This window comes from Python bivittatus, unplaced genomic scaffold (assembly GCF_059951505.1).
Source record: "Python bivittatus isolate LINGU-HERP-01145 unplaced genomic scaffold, Pbiv_v1 ctg000700_np1212, whole genome shotgun sequence".
NCBI classification, from domain to species: domain Eukaryota; kingdom Metazoa; phylum Chordata; class Lepidosauria; order Squamata; family Pythonidae; genus Python; species Python bivittatus.
Window position 1 is genome coordinate 96,691,269 of NW_028277098.1, and position 7,631 is coordinate 96,698,899.

Below are 7,631 nucleotides of genomic sequence, written 5' to 3' on the forward strand. Positions count from 1 at the left end.
AACATTGCTTATCCTAAAATGATATAATATGATGTCTATACACACACACACCCATGCTCAAGAACAGCAATGAAAGAATTGCATTGGTTTATCTAGTCCAACTTTCTGCTTCCAAATGGTCAAATAGATGTCCTTGGAGAAGGGGACAAGAATGCATCAATATTCTCCTTTTACATTCCCAGCAAGTAGTAATAAGCAGGGTTCTACCTCTAACATTAGGAGTCACCTATAGATGACATAAAGAACCATGATTGGAATTGCTGTTGGCCTTATCCTCCATGAAATTGTCTAATTCCTTTCTGGGACCATTCACACATATAGCCATCATCGCTTCCTTAATTCCACATATCCTGGTGTTATGAGATCAAATCCCATTGTACAGATACCTCAGTGGTTGCAAGCTCAGATTGCTAGGCTCTTGGAACTCGTAAGCCCAGCTAAGAAAATCCCAAATTTGCTCTAGAAAGTGTGATAGAAATCAGCATTTCGAAAAATCGCCCCCTTCTTAGTTATCTCTGAAAGTAAACCCCAGAACAAAAAGTTCTCTTGAAATGAGACCAAACAATGGGGGGAAAAAAAGAAAGAAAAAAGCAGGGTAGCATTTATTTTCACCCGTGTCTTCGAGTGAAAAATGAATGCTTCTCCGCACCTGGTGATCTGTTGTATAAATGTTAACATTTGCCCGAGTCCCCGATTTGGCTTCCAGTAGAGGGGTTCATTGTTCATTGTTACATTGCTGCATGTGATTCAGCCTCATTAAGTGGTGCCTTTTCTTCCTGCAGGCTGCACCATAAATCTGAAGCAAATCCTTCCTAGCAAAGGCTGGGGAGGATATTGCACAGAAAATCTCCGAACCCAAAGACAGGATGCCGGCTGGCAGCAGCTTAAACAGCACCGATTTTTACAGTAAGAAGGGCTTGGAGCTGTTTTAGCTCTCAATAACAGGGGATGCACAGCTACCTTCTACATCACAACATCTGGAGCAGCTCCATCAACATCAGCATCTGATTCTCACCCTGGCAAGAATTATGCAAGTTCTGACATTGCAGCACCAAAGGGAGGCACGTTCTTGCTTCTGCAATCAGCCAGCAAGGCTGTATTCTTGCCTCCTCAACCACAGAACTAAGCAGAAAAATTACTCTGCTTTTTTATCTCCACCGTTCTCATTCAATCTGATAAAAGAAAATTTGCTGCCAATGGTCCCCCCCCCCCCAAAGGAGAAGAATGTTTTGAAAAAAATCACACAGGTAGAGATTGAAATGATTACATTCATTTGGGTTAGTGGCCAAAAGATGTACAGGAATGTTCTGTCTTTAATTGTACCATCAGGACTTCAGGAATTATCCACCTCCCTGGTTTCCTTACAGTGCAATTAAATTCAAAACACTTTTTCAGATAGTGAAATGTGGATATCTAAGGAGGCTTCAGAGGGATGGAAAGATGTGTAATAGAAAACAACAGTAGCTGAAGTCCATCTTCTCCAAGAATAAAGTATACTCAGAACTGTTACCAAGAGAAGGGCTTCATATAAGAGGGAGGTCAACCTGGCCATATCCATCAGCAGAACAAGGAACTGTGCTCCCATATTTCTTTTCCTTTTTCCATTCTACTTCTCTCTTTTTGGGATATCATTTCTCTTAGATTATGAAGCAGTGGGGAGTGTCCATCTTTCTTCTTCAGTAACTGTACAGGTCAAGCAGTATATGGTAACAAATGTCTTCACTTACTGTTCTCCAGCCACTGACATATGATACTACTAATGACCACAGAAATTCTATAATGACATGATAGATACACCCTGAATTCTTTATGTTGTAGTAGAAAAGTGGGATATCTGTGTTCCCCTAGATGATGTTGGACTGCAAGTCTTCCTATTGCCAAGAAGAATGGTCAGTAGTCAGAGAACAGAGGAGTTGAGGTCCAGCAACTTGGGAAGGTCGCAAATTCCTCATCACTGGTGTAGCAGATAGAATATTGGATTGAAGCTTGCAGTTTGGATCTGCACTAAATCATGAGTCTTTTCTTGCAGAACATTGACTTACTCTGAGTATAACCTACTTCTCAGAGGTTTTGGAAGATCTATGCTACCCAAGATTTTTGATGGGAGAGCAAGATAAACTTCTTCTCTTCTTTCTACCATTTTTCCCTACTTGGTCGCAGGTTCCATTTCTTTGTACTGCACTTGCATTTTTATAGTGAAGCTATCAAAGTATGATCCAATGAGGGGTTTTGTTTCTCAGCCAACTTCTGGAGGCTGATGCTGATTTGGGCAGAGAGAGTAGCTGGGCCAAGGTCACCCAGTGAGCTTCCATGCCTAAGGGAGAGCTAGAACCTGGGTCTCTCTGCTCCTAGTCCAGCACCTGAACCACTACAGTGTGCTGACTCTCGGAGGGCAAGATAAACAAGTTATAAAACTGAATGTGTCCATTTTGAATTTAGATGTCATAATTTTAACTTTGCCAATGCATCACTTTTACCGCCTCATTTCTCTGTACCACTTCACACGCCAGGCGTCTTTTCCACTGTCATGTTCCATTCAAGCTTCTCTTACTTACTTTAAGTAGTCTCCACCATTCATAATTTTAGAAAGCAGGAACATGTGTTCCTCTTCCCTGTTAACCAGCTTTGCTTTCCTAGCAGAAAGATCCAATCTCACATGTCTCTTCTTAAGGAAAATACCTTCTGATTCTTGCCCACCCCACCCCACCCCACCCTCAAAACAGGGCAATAAAGCAGCATATAGAAGTCCAAATGTAGGTGAACCACTTTAGCATATCATGGTCTCTTTGGGAACATGGGAAGATCCGATCCCCTAAGAAACTTAAGACTTGTTCTCCATCATTCCAGAAGGCAGGAAAACAAAACAGTGGATCACTGACAGGCAGATTCTGATTGAATGTGGTGGTGGTGGTGGTGGTGGGGGGACTGTAATGGTTAAACACTTCAGTAATAGAACCAAAACTCAGAGAGGTGATGGGCTACTTTTGCTGGGTGTGTTCAGGCAGAGCAGGAGGTTGGATCTGATGGCCTAAGTAGCATCTTCTAACTCTAGGATTCTCTTCTATGAATCCAGACGGACAGATCCAGTATTGTTTGTTCAATCTGGAAACAATGCTCCAAAGTGTCAAATATGTAAACCTACCCTTCTCTCATTTTTTAAAAAATCAGAACTGGAGACACTAGAGGTGTCTGCATATAAAATAGTTTTCTTCGGAACTATGAGCCCTCCATCCTCTCATTCCTTTCTCCCTGTCTTGATTTTCTTTATTTTATCTTCCATTTCCTCATATTCTCTTGGGTGAGGAAAGAGCTAAGAACCCCACCCCTGAAATCCAAATCAGGGACTTGAGCAAATGCTAACATTGTTTTTCACCAGCCAAATAAATGTCATTCTACTTATTTTCTCAGTATTGGGCATTATTCCAAGATAATGCCTCGTTCTGCTGGGCTTTGATTAATAGTTAACAAGGATTATATTTTCCCCCAAATGCTAACTTCTATGCACTTCATAAAGCAGGAGAGGGCAATCTATGGCTTGCATAGATGTGCAGCGTTATATAGCTTCAGCAAATACAATAGGAAACAATTGTACTTTCATATTGATTCTCTAAAATGTCTATAACATCTCTCTCAAATTAAAAAAAAAAAACAAAGGCAAGGAAAATCTGGCTATTAGAAGAATCCCATACACATTGACAACTGTTCTTAATATGCCAATGATTTGATGAGAGTATAGGTCTTCTTTACTCCCACTGCCATGGTGCTATTTTTCATGACCATCACCATCCTAATAGGACCAGCCCAAATTTAGATAACATCTCATCAGATAAAAACAACAGATTTGGGGTGCCACCACCAAGAAGCCCCCTCCTTTGTGTTCATTCAGCTTAGTTCTAATGCAGGAGATACACAGGAAAAGCATTAGCTAATGGTCTTAGGATTCAAGAAAATTGGTATAAAATCAGGTTGCCCTTTTGTCTAATTACTATGGGATGATCTGTGTTGAAGTGAGTTGGCTACTCCAAAACTTTTGCCCAACTTTCTCCATGGGAAAGGGGACACTTTACTATTTCCGTGCCAGTTCTCCTTTCTGTAGCAAATGGAAGCTTGGCCTGGTGTGGCAATAATAAATCCCCATTTCCTGCACTTGTGTGATTGCATTCAACGTTTTTCAAATCTTTATGCCACAGGCAAGATTGAAAACGGCTTCATTTAATGCTGTGATTCCAAAGGCAAATTTCAGCCTTTGTGTGAAATTAAAGTGAAATGATGACTTCTTTCTCTTGACTGTGTCACTAAGAACTGTGCATGATGTTTCATTAACTCATTAAAAAAAAAAGCTGTCCTAAATATCTTCTTTCTGGGTGGGATTTTGCTTCCAATATCAAAAGGCTTGATGGCACAAATTTTTCAAGCCAAATTGTGCCTGTGTCAAATGATGAATTACATTCATTTGGAAGTTCTATGCAGGGTGTAAGTAGTTGGCTCGGACTTCATTACCATATTTCACGATTGGTAGCGTTGGCTTCTGTTCACCATCATCATCTTTTTGCCCTAGATGACCTCTTTGACTTTGCCATGGCAATATTTTCTTAGCCCTCTTGGCCCTTTCCCTCTGCTGTCACAAACACGGCTCGCCATGAATATTTCTCCTGTCCCATGTTACAGCTAATAATCTCTTTGTCTTAATTGCTAATCATGTCTATTAGTGAATTACTTGGAGGGGAACAGCTCATGTCAAACTGCTTTGGCAAAATGGCAAAGTCTAAGATCTGCAGTCATTTTTTTTTTTTTTTTAGGACACTCTTCCCATGCCTGTGCCTGTAGACAGGATGAATTTGTAAGACACAGGATTTCTGGTCAGCATGGCTATATAATTCCAGGAACTGAAGTCCAACAAATCTGGAGGACATGTGGCTTGGGGAATGCTCTGCAAAGTAAAAACATGCAGGAAGAATATTCTTCAAGGAGATAGGTGGCCAGTGCGTTCATATCTAAGGCCCTGCAGAACATCACTGCAAAATGTTCTAAGAAAATTCTTCTCTAATCCTATCCTATTCTGCAAACAGTAGAGTCTCTTAAAAGCTGAAGTCTTGATTTGAAGAGGATTGCTTCTTCTGAGCACATGTTCTTCCATTTAGTATGCTTCCTGGACCACTGCACAGAGGGAAATGCACAAGATTCTTCAAGGAAACTGTAGAAATCTGAGTAATGCTGGCGGGGGGGGGGGGGCAGTTTCTATTTGCTTAGGCTTCCATGCTTAAGTACCAAGTTCCTGCTTGGTAGCCTCTTCCTCCAGCTGAGGTGTCTGATCTGGACAGTGGGCCATGAAAGTTGAGAATCTTTTGTATGTAACACTCAATGCGCTGAAGAAGGTAGGACTTCTAAGGACAAATGCAGTGCAATGGATGATTGCAAATCCAGATGTGAGGAACTCATGTTCAGATACTTGATTCAGTATAAAGAGAGGTCAATAGTACAGTTTTTATTTGCTGTATTGAATGGTCCAAGTTGATTTTTTAAAATTAAATGTATATAGTTACCCATCTCACATGTGTGACACCAGGCAGCTCACATAATTAAAACAGCAATAAAAACCACAAACAAGTACAAATAAAATAATAGCTTTCACCACCTCCAGCTCAAGCCATCTCAGGGACCAGAACCAGGGGAATGTCTGAGAAAGAATAGCCATCTCAGCAGACATTCGTAGGGGTGAGCTTCTTAGAAGAAGCACCAGGTCAGAGTTTCTGCTTCTATCTTAATCCTCACAACATACTTGACCTGGGTATGGAATGAACCCATTTCATGGGTTAAACCATCAACTAATCAAATGGGCTGGTTTTATACAACACCCTAAGTCACAATGAAATAAAACAACCCCACTAATCCAAAACTAATCAAGTTTAACAGTTTGTGCAAATATAGCTGGCTTAGCTGAATGAAGCATAATGCAGCCATTAAGATTGTAAGTGGGGGGGGGGGAGCAGAATCCCATTTGCCTCTCTTAGCGCTCCCACCCTGGAGGTGTATTTTGCTTTGCAAGGATGGCAATTGGCACCGAGAAACAAGACAATGGAGGCTTTTATGTTTTTTACTATTTACAGTGAAGCTATTTACAAGTATTTACAGCAGGTATATACAACACAGTCTTGGTGTTCACCCAGTGTCAGATTTCCTCCTATCTACCCTCCCTCCCCCCAGCTCTCTTGCTTCCTTCGCACTTTCTGGGCTTATTGAGAGAGAGAGAGAGAAGAAAAGAATAAGAAAAGAATGGGTGGATTTTCTGTAGTGTGCTAAGCATGGCTTGACTTTTTCCTGGATCTCCTCAGCTGAAACCTACTGCTTCTCCGTTGGGGGAAGAACCTCTCTCAGGGTCTTCTGCCCAGTTCTTCTCCAGAAACCCAGGCTTCACCAAGGACTGATGATCCCCTTCTTCCTATCTTGGGTCTTGGGTGAAGATGTCCTCTCTCTGGGGCTTTACTTCCCGTCTTCCAGGGAAGCCACCGGTGGACCTTTCTTCTCTGTCCCTGAACAGGAACTGGTAGCTGCTCCACACATTCACATAACTTCACTCTCCAACTTTTCTCTCCAGCCTCTCTGTTTTGCACAGATTTTTCTCTCCACTCCTTTCTCTCTCCAATTTTGGGCCAGACCAGTAGCTTGTCCTGCGCCCCAGTGTCCCCCAAGGGGCCTAGTCCCCCACACTTACATACCAGGCTGGACCAATGGGACTGCTGTTTCTACCTCTCCCCACAAGCTCATCAGCTGGCTGTTCAAGCCCAGAACTGAGCTTCTTCTCCCCTTTTCTCACTCCATTGACTGGCTCACACCAGCAGAACAGCAGCCATGCCAGGCCACTAAAAACCCATATGTCACACTCCTTTAACATAGGGATGAATGTCCTGGCTTGGAAGGAATTCTCCCATTTTTTCCTCCAATTCCTGTTTTCCCCCAGCTGTTCCTTCCTGAAATAACTTATCCCTTCATTTGATTGCCTTTTCCACCAGCAAAAGCTGATGTTTCCAGTATGCAAACTATGGCATTTTGCCTGACTGCTGAAGGTGATTGGCAAAAAGATAAATGCCCTCATGCAAAATAATTAATAATTCTCAGATCCTTGGTTAGGACTTGAATTATTAGGCTCCCACCAGTCTTAGACTGTGAATTTAATTGTAGATTACTACTACTACTACTACTAATAGTAAGTTTTGGAAAGATCATCTGGACTGAAATGTGGTATATTCCCTCCTTCCACTCCCAGGTCCTCTTTTTATTTTTTATTTTTATTGTCTTTTTCCCCTTATTTCATAGTACAGTAGAGTAATAACCTTTTAAGGAAGAGACTAGCATTATAGTAAGTAGGTGTAACACTGGAGCCTGGTTAGACATTGTACTATATGAAATTCCGTTTCATTGTAAAATCACACTTTTCAATAAGTCAAATGAGGAAATGGCCATTGTTAGATTTTTTTTTAATTCTCTCCCCCCTCCCCAAAGCCAAGTCAACTATACCACAAAACAATCAATTCACAAAGAGAGCAAATGTTTTTGTGAATGAGGAATATAATCCTCAAGGTTTTGTGAAAGAGGAATATAACCTATAAAGCTTTTTATCATTTTAAAGATGA